The sequence below is a fragment of the Micrasema longulum genome, unplaced genomic scaffold (assembly GCF_059751315.1).
Source record: "Micrasema longulum isolate JH-2025_06_02 unplaced genomic scaffold, ASM5975131v1 h1tg001305l, whole genome shotgun sequence".
In the NCBI taxonomy this organism is placed as follows: domain Eukaryota; kingdom Metazoa; phylum Arthropoda; class Insecta; order Trichoptera; family Brachycentridae; genus Micrasema; species Micrasema longulum.
In genome coordinates this window covers 197,473-215,023 of record NW_028278492.1, presented here as the reverse complement: position 1 = coordinate 215,023, position 17,551 = coordinate 197,473, and the positions used below count along the sequence as shown (strand labels likewise).

At 31.2% G+C, this 17,551-nt stretch overlaps 1 long non-coding RNA gene across 3 annotated transcripts in view; it reads left to right on the top strand.

The window, feature by feature from the left end:
- The window catches only part of LOC148275983 (uncharacterized), a 41,061-nt gene extending 24,372 nt beyond the window's left edge, over nucleotides 1-16,689 (top strand). The window contains exons 1-3 of one of the 3 annotated variants that reach the window (XR_015823891.1): nucleotides 15,190-15,429; nucleotides 16,101-16,245; nucleotides 16,460-16,689. This is a non-coding gene — a long non-coding RNA (uncharacterized LOC148275983). Of the gene's footprint in view, nucleotides 1-15,189; nucleotides 15,430-16,084; nucleotides 16,246-16,459 lie in introns of those variants that run through there. The other 2 variants (XR_015823892.1, XR_015823893.1) reach the window with 2 other exon arrangements.
- The last annotated feature ends 862 nt before the right edge of the window (nucleotides 16,690-17,551 follow it).

Genomic DNA, 17,551 nt, shown 5'->3' with positions numbered 1-17,551 from the left:
ACAACCCCATTCTTTCTAGTCGTTTTATATATTAGTTAATTTTTATAGTCGCATGTTATTAATTTGTACCTTGTTTTTGTTATATGCAAGGTTTTATCGAACATATTTGTTTTGAAGTTGCATTCAGGTAAAACATGTAGAGGAATTTGTTGCAAAACAAAAAAAATTGTGTAAAACAAGTAGAGGAATTTTTGTTATTTGGGAAGTTTGTTTCCTATGGATGGAATGACTGAGACAGAGTAACCGGTGCACGGAAATCAACCCTGGCAAATGAATGTCGCAAGAAACTAAATTGGTAGTTCACAATGGAGTGCTGGTTCCAACCGTGATGTATAGGAGCGAAGTTTGGACTTGGAAAAGCAGGGATGCAAATATATTATTTTAGGCTGTAGGCTGAATGTTGTCGAAATGCGATCTCTCGGGGAAATCTGTGGTGAAACTATGTACGGTAGATGCACAAATATCAAGATCCGTACATTATGTAAGGCTGAGATAGGCATTATCGACAAAATCAAGAAAAGAGCTCTGCATTGGTTTAGACACGTAGAGCGAATGGACAGCGAAAGAAATGCTAATGTATTTACAATGCGCATGTTGATTGATGCAGAAATAGAGGAAGACCGAGAAAAACATGGCATGACCAAATCTAACAAATACTTGAAGATAGGCATGTCAAGTTGGAATAATCAGCGCGCGTGCATGATAAGATGTTTGAATGTAGAGGAAGCGAGATCTGTATGCAAAGATTGAGTTATGTGGCGTTTTATGTTCTTTCCTCTCTTCCTACCCCTACGGGGAAACGGCGTTGTGGTTTGTTGTTGTTGCTGTTGTTGTTGTTATTGTATTCAGTTAACTTATCGTTCTTCCACAGAATATAACAATAATAAATTAAGTTGATAAGTTGGTTTATAGATCACGACTAGAATAATGCTTGGTGTCAAATAGGTTGATGAAAGTTTCTCTCTTGAACAGGGTGATTCTGGAAATACAATGGATTAATTAAGCACTGCACTTTTTAGCCATTTTACACCATGGAATACGGTTTTCTCTTGGGCTCGATAGGTTTCAAATTTTAATAGATGTCTGAATAAGAGAGTCTAGAATTGCAAAATGTGGGGAAAATGTTACTCTGTATGAACTTTTATAAAATGGCCGGTGGAAGGGTTGTGACGGCTGTGGTTTGCCCGATCATTCTACTAAGAAGTAAATAAACATATATAGGTACCCTATCATTGTAAAAAAATGGGGAAAATTAGATTGATAGTGACGGACAAATTGACAATATAGGCTGAGGTGTATTCACGGTGATACGGGTATTGAAAGCAGTAAATGTAAATTCTTAATAACGCGAATCTTTTATAAACTATGAACATTTTTTAAGTAGCGACTTGTTTATTTAAGCTTAAAATTTGTTTTGGCAGTGATCAGATCTTTAAAGAGGCCACAAGACTTCTAGAACGGATCCAGGTGAGTCAAGGGAGCTTTCAATAAGTAGGGGAGAGTGCTTATGAATGGGACGGTTTTAGTAGTAACGGAAACCAGAGACGACGGGCATAAATTAAGCTTGTCCGTTATGTACTTAAGTATTTTTTTATGTTTTTTTTACGCAACAAATAGTTTTACCCTGAAGATGGCTTCTGCAACTGCAGCAGAAACCCCGAAACGAATCCAATCTACACTGGATCTTCTCAAAAAGACGTTACATAATTGATAAGTTCATCCAGAAAAAAAAATATTTTTTTTCTTTATTCCTTGAACAATTGACGTCTTTTACCTTAAAGCCTTTTAAATATTCCTGTAAGGTTAAATTCACATAAATTAAGAAAAACTGTTACTAGTGACAAGCTACGCTGCCATTAAGTGATATTAAAAAAAACAGTTTCACATTTTTTCATTTTTATAGGGGGTGACTACGGTTATGCAGCGCTTCTCTAAAAACTGTTTTATTTTTTTGTTGTTGTTTTATTTCAGGAAACAGTTTCTCGTTGTTTGTTTTCGGGAGGGTAGCTAACATTGTACCGCGCTTCTCTAAAAATGTGTTTTTTTACGAAACAGTTTTGCATATCAGAAACAGTTCAAAAGGGTTGTGGCGGGGGAAGGAGGTGGCTACTACTATGTCATAATAGCGTATTGTTCAAGATTTTTTTTAATCGGTAGAATTACCATCGAATTCGGTAGATTGCTCCCAAAATCGGTAGACCTACCGAAAAATTGATAGAGTTGGCAACGGTGTGTGCAATCGTCATTTTTTCATTTTTCCCGCCGCGGTGTTGCCACAACAAAAAAATATTTATTGGAAGTCAAAAGAAATCGATGTGTCTATTATTACGTTCGTTGTTTTACAAGTACCGTCATATAATTGACATCGCTGTAAGATACATGCCTAAATAATGTTAATGGTACCTAAGTAAAATTACCGCCAGGTGAAAAGGGTTAATTGGATATCTTCCTTACAATATGAGATATTGAACGGGAAAGTTTTGTTGACACGTATTTGTAATTATCTTTTGTTAAGAACATAATCTTTATAATATTATTGTACTCGATGTTTGGTAATCAGTGCTATATTTTAATCGCTTCTGAATTATTCTCATAGGTTTTCAAAATACCAACACGCAAGTTTTGATTAAATATATACATAATATATATATTGATTAACTAAATATTTCAAATATCTTGGTATTTTTATGTTTTTACATTATGTATTTTTGTATTATTTAATTTAGTACGTACTATTATTGTATAGTATAGTATTGAGTAAGTTTCTAGAAAACACATCTCAATTATCATTTCAATTATGTTTTTATATATATTATTTTTCTGTTGATTTCAATGATACTCTTATTTTGTTTTTTTTAATACTACTATATTTTACTGTTATTTGGTTGATTTTAATGATACCATCATTTTGTATATTTGATTATGTGTTATTCTTAATTTGTAAAATATATATTTTAAAAATTATTTCTGATTATCTTTTTTGCATTGTATTCTTTGGAATTTTATTATTTATTACTTATACCCTTTTTTCTAGATTGTTATTCTATTGCATCACATGTCATTATAATTTAATCTAATTAATTTTACTATGTATTTTTATTGTTATTTATTGTGGCTTGACACGGGCATATCCTAAAAAGCCTTAATAAGTTCATTAATATTTAAACTAGTGTAATTTGAATGAATAAATAAATAAATACGAGTGTAAATATAAACATGATTTGGCTAAACACGGAATATTTTGATTTAAAACCGGGTTGTGGTACCGTGGTAGTATTGTGGACTCACGGACCAAAGGTCCGAGGTTCAAATTCCACTCTACCACAACTCGATTTCCATTTTTCCAGCACAAGTTATTTACGAAATTTAGGAAATGGTCTAAAAATATAAATATTTGAATAAATAATAAGAACTCAAATATTTCTAATTTCACTTTAAAAAAAACTGAATTTAAAAGTGTGAATATTTTTGTAAGAGGATATTTTTTCCTAGATAGGTACATAAATTAAGATGAAATTTTTAATAATAAATTAAATATAACTTGATTGAATAAACACAATATTGTCAGTTAACATATAACATATGTTATACGAACTTCAATGATTTATTATCATATTATTTATGGTCAAAACATTAACCTCGTAGTCAAGCATTTTAATTAATGTAAGTAAATATGTATTAGTAATTAATCACTTTTCGACTTTTTATATCTACCGGTTTCAAGAGGTACCCGTCTCTTTGTCGGGACACTCACCACACATACATGCAAATACTACAATACACTTTCACCTTTACCACCACCGTAGAATACATCGTATTTACGAAAGGGGATGCAAACACCACCATGTCCGAAAATGCACTTTAAGTATGTCAATAATATTCAGCGATATGCTGCGTGTGGTGGGAATTAGAAAGTGTATTTTAGTATTCGCATAATGGTGTAATGAGCGTCCTGACGAAGAGACGGGTACGCTCGAACCCGGTAGACATAAAAAGTCGGTAAGTGGTTAAATACTGATATTTACTAACATGATTTATTATCAGTTTAAGAGGCATTTTTTACAAAAAAATAACCATAAATAATTTGTAAAAATAAAAATATTTTATTTCCTTTTCTTTTATTTCTTTTCTTTCGGGAATCAATTAAGGTGTGTAAAAGTTAAAAGCTCGAAATAAATAATAATAGTAGTGAAAAATAAAAATGTTTTAAACATTGCTTTATTTATATATTTGTTTATTGTTTACTTTTTATCGAGAAAACCTGGGTCCGTATTTCAATGGGAAGTTAAAATTTATTTCAAATTTTATCTACTAAGTAAAATTTCGTTTTCAAGAATATGTTTACATTTGTTTTCCTAAACATGCTCAATAACAGGTTACCGATGAAGATACTGTGAATTTTCATACAAAAGTACACATTTTCGTTCATAAATATCGATGTTAGTTCATACCGTCTCGATATGTACCGATGAAGATAGCATTTGTAATCGCGGCCCTAATAAACTTACAACTCTGCTCAATGCATATTTTTTATTGAAACCATTTTCAAGTTGATAGAATTCCATTCGTCCATGCACTTTATCCACGCAAGACGTTAGTTAATATTGCTTCCGTGTGTAAATGTCATCAAGTATCAAATTATTTCTTAATTGAGTTTCGTAAATAGTCTAAAATGCCAAGCGTCCATGCACTCTGTAGCCGCAGGACATTTGTAATTTAACTCTTTTTTGTATACGATTTTTTAAAAATTAATACGTCAACTTTCAATGTAAATGTAATGTAAATGGTCACTAGATTTCGTCTATCAGCGGCGAATTGTGATTTTATTTACAGGTAAGCTATAAAAAAATATCATGTATTTGTAGAATTTGCAGAATGCACAAAGAAATTGGCTTGCTCACAGTAAAGCAACAAATTAAATATAATGTGGCAATTTTTAAACATAAAATAATCAAGGAGTAAAAAAAAGATAAGATTACCAATGAGGAAAAAACAGAATCTCAAAACTCATTGTACAAGGGATTGAAGCTGTACAATGAGTTACCTGAAGAAATAAAGGAAATAGAAAAAAATTAAATATTTAAAATTAATTTAAAAAAATATGTTATTGAGAAATTCTGATAAAAAAATTGTAATAATATTAAAAGTTTATATTAGTTCTTAAGATGTAATGAACTAACTTAATAAAGCATAAATAAATATATTTGTCAACAAATTACAACAGGGATGGAGAATACCTTAAATAAGGGAATATGGAAGTCAAGGCATTTACAGGGCTTATGACCTGTCATTGGCTGGTTTAAGTGGCCACTTTACACACTGTGTAACATTCACCATTTTGTCTATGTTTGAACATCCATATTTCTTCAATTCTTCCATCTGTTGATTTTAGTGAAGTCAAAGAGCTGAAACCTTTAATCTTATCTAATCTTAATGACCCCCGAGGGGGTGAAATCCAGTCTTTTGTCTATGAACATTTGGACAAACTCAAATATTGTAAATATATTTGTACCTACATAGAAGGTACATAATATGATGTTAGTAATATACATTCCATAAATTGAAAAAATACTTACTTGTTTATTTTTATTACCTTATACTTGTTTTTTATTTTTTACTATTATATCAATTTGCATTGTAGTATTGGCAAATACGCATTTCATAGATACATATTTTTATTTCTTATTTTTTCGTGATGATATATGCTTGCTTGTTTATGTGAGTTAATAAAAATGGACTAAAAAGAATTAAAAATGTATAAAATTTCCATAAATAATTCATTCATGCAGAAGAAATAAATATTTCATAATATTTGGGTTTTTCCCATTATTTCTTTAATGGTTTTCGTATATTCACATGATTTATTTAGATTATTCATAAATATTATACCGCAAAGCTTATTCACTAACGGATCTGCATAAATAAACATTGTATGGACTGGAATGGTGATTTACAGAGCCGAATCAAGTTCATTCAAGTTAGTTAGTGAAAATTCTTGGTGGATGTTCTTTGTAAATCAGAATAGAAAATTTTGTTACTATGAAAACATTGTGACTTATTTACCAATCATTAGCGGAATCAATTATTAGGTATAGTATTACCAGTTGGGGGCTTTCTTGTAAAACCAATATTTAAAAAATCAATTTACACAAAACTCCGCTATAAAAATAATCAACAGATCAGCTAGAATTAATAAGGAAAAGATGCCTTAACTTTTTAAAAGGTCGTCCGCAAATGCTATTTTATGTCTCAAAATTGTTTCAAAATAGGTATCGGTTTGACAGTACCTACAAACAAAGGTATATCGTTTAGCAACACAAATTAACTGTGCTGTCCCATTTGTATCAACCGCCTTTAGTAAAAAGAAATATAATGTAATTGCTCCAAAAATATTTAATGATTTAATGCAAAAGACTCAAAATGTAAAACAAATTTTAAAATAAAAATTACTGCACATATAAATAGTGTAGCGAGAGATTTTTTTGAAAAATATATGTAAATCAAAACACGTAGTACTTTATATAATTGGTACACATATTATTTATATTTTTATGTTTTAAATTACTTACTATATTAGTTTTTTTATTATATATTTTACTATATTATATATTGATTTTGATAAGTTATTAATTTTAAAAATACTTGGTACACTTCCACTTATTTATTTATTTTGGACCAATTAATAACTTATATGTAAATATAAGTTATTACATCATTACAATGGAATTCGATCAAGAATTTTCAATAAATAATTTACTAACTAACTAACTAACCATCACGCCATTTCCCCAGAGGGGTAGGCAGAGAGGATAGAACGCCACACCACTCTGTCCTGGCACACTTCCTTTGCTTCCTTCACATTCATACATCTTCTCATGCACGCACGTCGATTATTCCGACTTTTCACATGACCACTTTCAAGAATTTGTTGTACTTGATCATGCCATGTCTTTCTCGGCCTTCCTCGACTTCTACAACCAGACACATTCGCATCATAAATCTTTTTAGCCGTTCTTTCATCATTCATTCGCTCCACATGACCGAACCATCGCAAAAGACCTTTCTTAATTTTGTCGATAATGCTTAACTCAGCCTTGCATTCTGCTCTAATTTCGATATTAGGGCACCTATCATACATTGTTTTTCCGCACATTCGCCTGAGGGATCGCATTTCAACAGCATTCAGTCTACTTTCGTCCCTTTTTTTCCAACTCCATGCTTCGCTTCCATACATTAGGGTTGGTACCAGAACTCCATTATGAACTGCTAATTTAGCCTCTTGCGATAGACACTTATTTGCTACGACAGACTTTAAGGCACCATTAACTCTGTTACCGGCACTAACCCTCCTTTCAATATCCTTGTCCATATTTCCATCTCTAGTAAACATAAATAATTTAAATGAAATATATTATATATGTTTAAGTAACATGTATTCTTGGCACATATATACACATTATATTTGTATAATAACGATTATTAATTTCTTACATTTGATTAGCTAGGCATTTATAACTAAGCAGTTTTAGTTTTTTTGTTATTGTTCTATTAGTATAGAACTACTTATACTTAAAAAGATAAAAAATCTCCACCTTAGAACAGGCTGAGCCATGTTAGATAGAGATTATCCTAAACAGAGAACACTCAGTTTTCATTTTTTATTCACTAGTTTTATATAGATTCCCTGTTATTAAATATGTATAGGTACTTATTTTATGCAATAAGTTTATAAAAAAAATAAAAATACATATACATAATACAAAGCTAGCACAACGTGAAGGCTTGTTTTTAAACAAGTATGGCCAAAGAACACTTCATTATACAATAGGGAAATATGTCTTTTTTTTATTACATTTTTTAACAAAATACTGTTCAGTAGAAAAAAAAAATTGTTAATTATTAGTGGCATGAATTTTTTTTTTTTAATTTGTAATTATGAATTCCGGAAAAAACTGTCATTCCATTGGCCTCGCCCCTAATATGTCACGATTCGTGTTTATTTGTTCCTGGCCATTGAAATTTGTTTAGAACATTAGCACGAATCTTGACGTCACAACAACCAAGGCCAAACACGTCGCCTTTTTCTAGCAACGCATTTTTATTACATTTTTTTTACACTTATCTATGAAAACATTTCTCCACGTATCCATATTGATTTTGAAAATACAATTAATTTTTCTAAATCCATTTCATATATTTTTGTGTGTTTTTGTAGTACGTGATATTTCTAAAATTTTTAATAAGATTCCTAAGCAGAGCTTAAAAGAAAATGTAGACAAAACATTTAAGAAAAAAAGAATTCATGTAACAAGGCTTTACATTGTAAAATTTTTATGTTAGCATTCAACTATTTACATGTTTGTATATATATTTTTTGTGAAGGGTAAAGTGAGATGGATACGATCTTTAAAACTAGACAGGAAGGGGCTAAAGGAAACATTGTTTAGTTATTTTTTGTTGTGGATTGCTTTTTTAATTTATAAGATTTCCAAGTCGTCTAATTTTAATATTTTATTTTTAACATGAAGAACATTTAATCCAGTGTCTTTATTGAAATTACGATTATTTTCTGCCATGTGGTTTGCGAATCCATTAGTTAAGTAAACTTTGATAAAGAATCTTATATAGCTTTGAAACCGGTCGATAGAAAAAAAGTTATTAAAAACAAAGGCGTTTTGATTTATTTTATGATAATATTTTTATTTATTGATGATTATTTTTATATTTTTTACTTTTTCGACGTCATATTTTTTTTATTCGTTTTGTAAATTTAAAAACACTGGTTGTACGAAATTTCGTTATATAAATGTTACGTTTCAGTTAATAAATAAAATCGATTTTTCGCATCACTACTGATCATCCTTTACATTCAGAATATATCCTTGATCGTCATATGCAGATATTAATTGTTTGTGATTATCAATCGATACGTCATCGCTCGGACAGTCAATAAACATATTTTATGTATCGATAGTAGATAATGAAGACATATTATATTAAATATTGGAAATCACGGTTACCCTTAGGGAGTTGGAATCGAGTCTAGAAGAATTACAAGTGAATACATAATAATTACATGCATTTTGCTATCCGTTTTAATACATCCTTGACTTTTAAAATTACTTTGCTTCTGTTACATTATTCCAAGAGATAATATAACCTTTCCGAGCCTGAACGTGAAAAAATCCGTGAGTTACTGAGGGGGTACCAGGAAAACCCTAGCTAAAATGCTATAAATATGACTGGTAGTGTTTATAAAACTGTTTCGCAACATTTTGAGTTTTCTGCGAAATTCATACATTTTATCATTAAATACTGTTGCGAGAGGATGCTATACTCGTATGTTATCGCGCTGCTCTCTCTGTGACAAGTCGAACAGCGCTGATTTAAATTTTCGCTATGCGTTAACGAGGCGGCACAGCGGGGAGTTGGGAGGGGGAATGTAAGTAAAATGTAAAGCACAAAATCTGATTTTTGTGGTTATAGCTGGTAAAAAGCCGCCAAATAACAAAAAACACAAGGGAAAACTGACTAATATGTCAATAAATATTAAACTGTAGAGCGATGAATTGTGACGTTTTATACGTTTGCACGGGGGAGAGCAAAAACGAATGTGAATTGTTATTGAAAAAAATTGTCTGAAAAATATTTTAATAATTTCGATACCTTTTTAATATTATGGGTTGGATTATAATTTTTAAAAAAATAAATTGATGATTAACAAAAGTTTTTATTTTAAATGCTGTCTGGGAGACCCTAGATACCCCTCTTAGGCCCGGGAAGGGTTAATATGGGGTACCTAAGTACGTCTACGAAGGGTAAAAGAAATCGTTTTATTTAGCCTTGGAAGGTTTTTTTTCTTCACCACAGGCCAGGATACCCAATAGCAGTGGTAAATTACACCATAAAACACCCAGGCGTGAGGAAAAGAAAGAAAAAACATGTGTTCTCACCCGGAATCGAATCCGGAACCTTTTGTGCATGAGTCAAATGTCCAAAGCGAAAACAAAGCATTTCATAAACCACCTTGGAATTGAATTGTGATATCATAATGAATAATTTACAATATACAGCGCCATTTCTGTGAATATCACCTCAAAGGCACTGTCCAATAAGAATCCCAACACGTCTTGCAGCTACTTAGCGCATGGACGGTTGGGATTCTAGTTACTCGTTTTTAATTATGAAAATTTCATGCGACTACAGAGATCATGGACGGTTGTAATTCTAGACCCAATTGACGAAATTTAAACATAAAATATTTTTTTGATAGATTGATGTCTACACACGGATGCTAGATTTACAAACGTCTTGCGGCTACAAAGCGCATGGGCGAATGTAATTCCAGGAAGATTTTTAGATAAAAACTTTTTTAGATAAAGATTTCAATAAAAAATATACATCGAGTTGTCATGTTGTACTTGACAAAATAATGGACGCCAAAATGCTGTCCAAATTGTTACCTTCTCTAAAATGCTATCTATCCCTGTTGTAATTTGTTAATCTCAATGACTCCCTAGGGGGTGAAATCCAGTGTTTTATCTACAAACATTTGGACAAACTCAAAATATTGTAACTTTATACCCATGTGTCACCAAACGATTTTCATATATTATTATATGAAGGCGTTTGTTTTATTTTTTATTTTATTTTATTTTATTTCATTGGAAAGCCAACAGACATTTATACATTTATAAGAATCAATTATACCATAAATACATATCATAAAGTCCAATTAGAGGCTTCCACATAATATTGTTATTGTAAATGTTGTCACATAAAAATTATACATAACATAAAATAACTAATCATACAAAACTTATAATATTACTAGAAATGTAAATGAATATTGGTCACACAGTTGCACATTACAATAAATAATACAACTATAGTTGACCATACGGTGTTCATTTATTATGTGCCTACATACAGAACTGCACATCACCTGCATAATATAGGCTGCGGATTCAAGGCGCAACATCATAACTTGAATTATTGTCGCTAAATAGTCGACGAATTGTACCAACACACGGTTTTGGTAAATGGATTTTATTCCCGCACGAGGAACGATATAAGTTCAATGACATTTAAAGAGAAAAATGACTTAGGAAGAACATTTTTTGGACAAAAACACAGAAAGGTTCATCGTCTCTCTCTGTATATTTATTAATGATAATATCTAATAAATCTGAGGATGAAGGTTAGTTTGATGTTGGAGGTAACTGAGAAATAGGGATTAAGATGTTTAAAGTATTATTTGAAGCATCTTTCACATAATCATTTTTGCAAAGTTTTCTTACTTTATTTGGTAAAATTGGAGAAGAGTATATTAAAGTCTTTGATGAAGATGTAGAGGGGATGTCAGGAGGTCCCTTGCGACGCATTTTGATTCTCTTCAGAAAATTAAATATTACGAAACTAAAAAATCAAACAAAGAAAAAAGCAACAATATTATTGTTGCAATTTACTACTAAAACTGAAAATTTTAGTAGTATGAAATTTAAAACCTTAAATTAAGACCAACATAATAAAATAAAGATAGATTTGGCTTATCTGAGAAGTACTCCTTTACCAGCAACCATTAAAAAACTAAATAAACTTTGAAAACAATCACAAAAACGCACTAATATGACAAAATTACTGGAACTAAACAGCGAACGAACTGACAATGACAGCTGTCAAAACTCAAGTTCAAAAAAATAATATCGATCTCTCGATCGACCTCGATAGATTTCTAATTTTCCCTAATAGGGAATAGGGAATTTTTATAAATCGAGAATAACGCTGAAAATATATTAAATGTTAAGAGCAGATTTTTACGATTCTAATTACGTATATTTACGTACGATTATCAACGTATAAAACAAGTTTTCATTCATAATTTTCGGGTTTAAGAACGAGTACATACAAAAAGGCTCGCGGTTGGCGTCTCGTCACTTGGAAGTCATGTTATGCCTGCCGGCTGCGAACAAACATTGCATACAAGTATGTATTACGCGGTAACGTAATGCATGCCGTTTGTCTCGGAGGGCACAAAACGTTTCGTTTCGTTTCAGGTAGGTAATTCAAAATATGCATACTTTCAACTCTGTATAAATTTCTGATTTCTATGACATTTTTCAAATTTTTGAGGTCAACGCTATATTTGTTATATTTTTTAGATGGAGCTAGTTATAGATCTACCATACGCCCCGGTACACCGGGACCATAGAATTAAGAATAGACCAGAAACCGCATACGCACATCAAACAGAAGGCGACTAAACTACTCATAAATAAGTAGGTTTACGTTTTGACCCATTAGTTTCTTTGTAGACGTCGCTCAGTACGCAACTCCTGATTTGAATTCAACTATGCCGTGTTGTGTCCTTTTAAAGTGTAGAAATTCTGCTAGGATCAAAGAAACAGGATGCAATCACATTTCATGTGTAATCAGCAAATGAATGTGTATGTAACAAATGCATTACTTAAAAATTTAATTATTTTTCCATCTGTCAGATTGTCGAAGAAACAAAATGGAAATTTCGTTAGTGTTGCCAGGGTAGTATTTTTTTTTATCCTACTTTGCTCATCTAATGAGAGAATTAATGAAAATTGGATCTCGGATTAAACAACTCTGTGGTGGACATTTGACCGACATTATCTTGAAAACATAAAATATTATTTGACATGAAATCAAGTGAGAGTTGTCAATAAAGCTCCTACAGGGCACTGCAGATTGAACAAACAACACCTTGCTAGAATGAACCTTTCCAAAACTTTTAGATGTCGGTTATGCAGTGCATATGAGGAAACACCTGTACACATTATTTATTTATTCATTTATTTATTTTATTAGGTAAACAAACAATATGTACACATATATTGCCAATTTCTTTGTATATTAGAGTAAGAAACTCATGCACACACCAAAAAAATTGTTTACACTGAATACAATAATTTAAATTATGTTCAATATAATAAATGTAAAAGAAACGAAATGAAAAAATATGTATAAAATAATAATAACAATAAAGTTAAATATCTGCTTCTCTCAAAATTTATTTCTATAAATTTTGACCTAAATTTACATACATTGTCACAAAAAATATCAACCACGGTAAATATATTGTTATATTGGTCGCATATTCGAGGTATTGTAGATTGTTTAAAATAGTTTATTGACGCGTTTTCAGTTTATTATGGCAGCCCTATGCTAGTAAAGGAATACTGTGTCTTTTATACGGTAAGCCCTTTTAAAGTCTAGATTTCCACATTCCTTAATAATTCATTATATCTCTTGAGATACGTATCGGTCCATTTTGATCGAAATAATCATAAGAAAATGTTGTCTAGTTATAAAAATACGCAATAGGTCGATAAAGTAAAAAAAACTGCTTACTAAACTTGACACGAAAAATTTGAATAGGTAACATCTTTGTCTAGTTTTTTTATATAAAACATTATTGAAAAGGAATTATAATTTATCGATTGTAAGGTTAAAGTGTGAAGCAATGGTGTTGATGTGATAAGAATCAATTTATCTCTCTCCACTAGCATGACTGACACCTGACATCTTTACTGAGAGTTATTTACAAACGTTTTTCGAAATAAAAAATAAGGCTTTCATTACAAGTAATGGCATTACTAGATTTCATAATCATCATTGTTTCCCCATTCGCTTCCAGGTGCGTAGGGCACTGAAGTGGTGTTCATTCATTTTTGTTACACTTCATATAGGATGAGTGCTATTGGGTAGTAATTGTACACTCTAAATTTAATGGTTAAACCATAGAATTAAGAATAGTCCAGAAACCGCATACGCACATAAACAGAAGGCGACTCAACTACTCATAAATAAGTAGGTTTACGTTTTGCCCATTAGTTTCTTTGTAGACGTCGCTCAGTACGCAACTCCTGATTCAACTATGCCGTGCTGTGTCCTTTTTTTTTTTTTTTAAAGAAATATTTGCGTTCTTATAATTTACCCAAATATTTAATTTTGAGGGCCATTCTCAACGAGTTCTAAATAACTCACTATTAGAAAATGGAATCAAGTTGGGGTAGAGTGGGATTCGAACCACGGACCTTTGGTCTGTGAGTCCGAGACACTAGCCACGGGACCACAACCCGACTTTTAAAGTGTAGAAATTCTGCTAGGATCTTAAAGAAACGGGATGCAATCACATTTCATGTGTAATTAGCAAATGAATGTGTATGTAACAAATGCATTACTTAAAAATTTAATTATTTTTCCATCTTTCAGATTGTCGAAGAAACAAAATGAACGTTTCGTTAGTGTTGCCAGGGTAGTCTTTTTTTTACCCTACTTTTCTCATCTAATGAGAGAACTAATGAAAATTGAATCTCGGATTAAACAACTCTATCGTGGACATTTGACCGACATTATATATGATATAAACATGTCAGTTTTATGTAAAATATATTTTTTTTAATATTGTAAGTTTAAAGTTCATTAATTTAATTACTCTTATTATATGACCCTTTATTTATCTACTCTGTTGTGTCAATCAATATTTCCGCGTGCACAATAAAATTTAAGAGAAATTAACAGATTGCTTATTTTTTACCTGACATTTGTGTTATAATTATATTTTTTCCCATCGCGCAACATTACGCGGTGACTTCGCGAATGCGCGCGGCGAAAGTGAGGCATAGTGGGGGAATTATTGGACACAGTTCGATGTATTCAAATATGAGTCTACGCTCCTTCTGGACTATTCTTAATTCTATGGGTCAAACATAAATAAACATAAGAACTTATGTTCACTTTAAAATATTTTTTTCTAAAAATGAACGCATTTTTTCCCCATTAGATTTCTGTACAATTCCTGTAGCATATAAGTTACAAACCCCTAAAATGTATTAATAATGGTTGTCTGCCTTTTGATGTGTTTTGAGCCTGACAGTTTGTTTGCTAACACTAACTCGTAAGTTTCCCTTCAATGCAAATAAATATTTTTTACTTGGGTTATGTAAAGCTAAATTTTACTTTGTTATTTAGTTACTAAATTTATGCTTATATTACAGCTTGAAGAAGATGCATTTTTTTTATGAAAGTAAGGGTCAACTTAGGTACGTGGGCACTTCTGTTCATGACAGTAAAAAATATTGTCTTTGATTTTCTTAGAGTTTTAACCATTGGAGAAAAATGAAGATTGGAAATTTAATCAACTGACAGCTGATCTTTGATGAGCACTTCTGGATGTGCATTATTTTAATAAATTGTCTATTACAGAAAAAATACATTAATTATATACATATGAGACATTTGGAATAACTGTACTGTAACTGTAAGATAGTTATGTTAGATACGCGGTACCGCCTAATCGCAATGGCGCTACAATTAATTGTTTTTCAAGCTCAGTTTCTTTTTAATAGTGACATTTGATTAATGGCGCCCTCTAGTCCCTGTGCGCAAAACTAAAAAGTAAACGGACAACCCTCGTATGCATAAAGAAAGTCTTCGTATCTCTTGTCTATTTTCTTATATAATAATAAAACAATCTTTCATTTTTATTATTTCCTTTTTAAATTACGTGGTAATTGTATAATAATAAAATATATTTGATACTCCAGAACGTGCATATGGGTCCATGAAATGGCTACGCTACATCCACAAAAAGTATCTAAAATGTTTTTTTTATTTGAACTATGTATAATGTTTTGGCGGAAGACAGTAAATAATTAGAATAACCCTAAATGTGAGCAAATGGAATCAAATAGGTGCGAAGGTTTTCACGGTCAATGTTATCAATATGTTTCTTTTTTGGATACCGTGTGTGTTGGATTTCCTCCAATTTTATTTCCACGGCAGAATGGTGGATGTTACACAGTGTGTAATGTGGCCATTAAAATCAGCCAATAACAAGTCATAAACCCTGTAAATGACTCGACATCCTTTCCTGTTGCAATAAATTTCAACAAATATAATATGTGAACAATATGTCTCTTTTTTGGGTTAACTGAGTCAGTTTACCCTGAAGATGGCTCCTGCAATGGTAGCCGAAATGTCGGAACAAATCCAACACACACGGTATGACCCAAAAAAAAACATATTGAATGGAATCACGTTGAAAATTAAGGTTATTATTGTTCTAGGTGTTGATATAAAAAAATACCTACACATACGAAGATTACAAAAAGGATAATTAAATTTAGAACATTATACACAGCTATTGAATTGAGAGCAGTAGCAGTCCACAGCAGGCTTGAGAGTCCTTTGGATATATGGAGTTCACAAGAGGTGAGATATTACCTCATAGAGTATTTGTTGTAATCTATAGCTCTACACCACTGCATTCCTCTTGGCCATACTGGGGACCAACAGTTTATAACTTAAAAGGAATGGTGATATATTTCAGAACTCGGCCATTTTGGAGTGTACCTATAAATTTTTATGTTTCGGATGGATATCTCCGACAGCGTCAGCATATACTCTTTTATCTCCCGGCTTCCAGAACCAACCTGCCTCTGACCACACCAACAGCAGGAGCAGTCGGGCAGCTGAACATGATCACATTGGAGATTGACATCTTTCACATCAATAAATCTGTGTTTATGAGGCAATTACTCTTGCTATAGGAGAGTATTGTGCCGTCATAATATCAGGCCATTGCTCAAGGGTTCCTGGCTAGATATGTTGTTCCAATTTACCGCCTTAATCATTTTATTTTATTTGTCATGTTATTTTGAATGAAATTATTGTTATTAACCTTATCTATTGTTTTTTATTACCTGTCTCTTTTTGCTAGGAATTTTGTTGAACTGGTAGTATAATTTAGATTGATAAAAGAAGTAAACAAGTTAAATAAAACAACATGATACAAACTGAAAAAATATATTTTCAATAATATAGCTACATTGTTAATACATAGTTCTAAAATATCAAAGTTACGTAAAAAAAGACTTTACGAATATATACCCTGATATTTCAGTTACATTTCTACAAACAAAAATAATATATGTTTCTAATATTTATTACAACATAACAGTATTTGGTGCTTGTTAAGTAAAAGCTAAAAAAGTCATATAAGATACTTTGTTACAGATTAAAAATAAAACACACCTAAAACAACACAATAACAAAACAATTAAAAACTCTTTGTACATTGTTAAGTGTAATTATTTATATTATAATTAATTATATTTGTTCAACAATAAGCTTTTAAATATATTAACTGTATGCATTATAATGATTGTGTGGTTATGTTATTTTTGCTTGTTATGAACAATTTGGGCCCACTATTAAAATAGACATGAATTAAATTCTTTTATTATAAAATTGATATTTGAAGCATTAATTTTATGATCTTCCATGCTAAATGTTTCAATTATGTATTTACTTGATGTAAAATAATTAAATTAATATACCCCCTAGGTTGAGAACACGACTGCTCATTGTCAAGGCGTCACATCCATATGACAGAGTCTAGGAAAAGGAATAAGAGGCAAGTATTGGATTAAAGGACATTTTCATTATGGAAAATGAAATAAAGGGAGGAAAAGGGGGTTTTTCTTTCTCTCTCTTTTGCTTTCCCCCCTCCCTTAAA